General features: G+C 46.3%; 1 protein-coding gene across 3 annotated transcripts in view; it reads right to left on the minus strand.

Moving 5' to 3' along the window:
* The window catches only part of ARHGAP25 (Rho GTPase activating protein 25), a 118,922-nt gene that overhangs the window by 115,941 nt on the left and 1,444 nt on the right, over positions 1 to 1,537 (minus strand). The gene's annotated exons all lie outside the window — the stretch shown is intronic.

Below are 1,537 nucleotides of genomic sequence, written 5' to 3' on the forward strand. Positions count from 1 at the left end.
GAGTGAATCTCAAACTCCATAATGGTAGGCATTGATCTGGAGGTGATATTTGGGGTACAGTCCCAAATGCCCTTACAGCCACACCCTTTTGGTGATCATCTACTCCAGTGGTTCTCAACCAGGGGTGATGTTGCCCCCAAGGGAATTTGGCAATGTCTGGGGCTATTTTGGGTTGTCATACTCAGGGGAGGGGAGGGTGTTACCGGCACCTGGTGGGTAGAGGCCAGGGATGCTGCTAAACATCCTACAATGCAAGGGTGGGAAAGCCCTACCACAAAGAATTATCTGGCCCAAAATGCCCAAAATGCCAAGCTGAAAACCCCTAATCCACTCCTGACCAGCCCAGACTGGAAAACCGCAGGTAACTGGCTCCCTAGCATGACCCCTAGTTCCACGTGTCTTCATAACAGAAGTGAGCATCCTTTGATATGTTGTTAAGCCAGCTCTCCCTGCTGCACCTGGACACTGGAGAGGCGGCCAGAGGTCCTGGGCTGAGTTAGCGACTCTGCCCTTTGAGGTCTCAGCGTGTGGTCGGGATTCTATTCTCACCCATTCTGCTGCAGTCCAGCCTGTCAGGGGGACAAACTTGTAGATGGCATGGATAATGACAAGGGCTCCTCTATATTTCACCTGTAATGTGATTTTCACTAAGTAATACTGAATAATATCATCTTGTAGTTGTTACCTGCTGTCGAGTTGATTCTGACTGATAGCGACCCTACAGGGCAGAGGTCTCCGGGAGGTAATAGAGGGAACACCTTCCAGAGATTCAGATTCCTTAGGTCAGCGTGGTGCCCAGGAACCTGAAGTAGCCTGAGGGGATTCTGATGCAGGCTGTCCATGGGACCATGCTTTAAGAAACACCGATAAAAATCATGAAATCCACTCAACCTAATCCCAGGCCGGAGAATATGCAGATCTGAGCACTAATGTGGTAATTTCTTAAAACCCTGAAAAAATCATTCAACTATTAATTGGCTAGAGTTTCTCATTTTTAAACAGAGGAGAGTAAGACCCCACTACTTGTTCAGACACAGATGCTGGCAGGGCAGAATGAGCTCATGTCAGCAGACGTAGAACACTTTCAAAGAAACGGAATGATAGAATTTTTACTCCTAACAATGAATTTATATAGCATGTCATAAAATGAGCACTAGCCAAGTACATTTATGTCAAGAGTAGTTAGTACTTATGTAAGAGGTATGAACACCTACCTATTCTCTAAACTACCTCCCGTAAAACCCATTGCTGTTGAGTCCGACTCATAGTGACCTATAGGACAGACTAGAACTGCCTCATACCGTTTCCAAGGAGCGCCTAGTGGATTCGAACTGCCGACCTTTTGGTTAGCAGCCGTAGCTCTTAACTACTGCACCATCAGGGTTTCCAAACTACCTCTGCATAAAATAAAACCTAGTTTGACTAGGGAATACTGACTCTACTGGGTTACCAAAATAAATGGCTTCTCTGATTACTCTCAATCTCGGTTCATTCAAATCCCCTCTCAGACTTACGTCATTCACACTCCCTGCTCTGT

The sequence above is a fragment of the Trichechus manatus genome, unplaced genomic scaffold, assembly GCF_000243295.1.
Source record: "Trichechus manatus latirostris isolate Lorelei unplaced genomic scaffold, TriManLat1.0 scaffold00004, whole genome shotgun sequence".
NCBI classification, from domain to species: domain Eukaryota; kingdom Metazoa; phylum Chordata; class Mammalia; order Sirenia; family Trichechidae; genus Trichechus; species Trichechus manatus.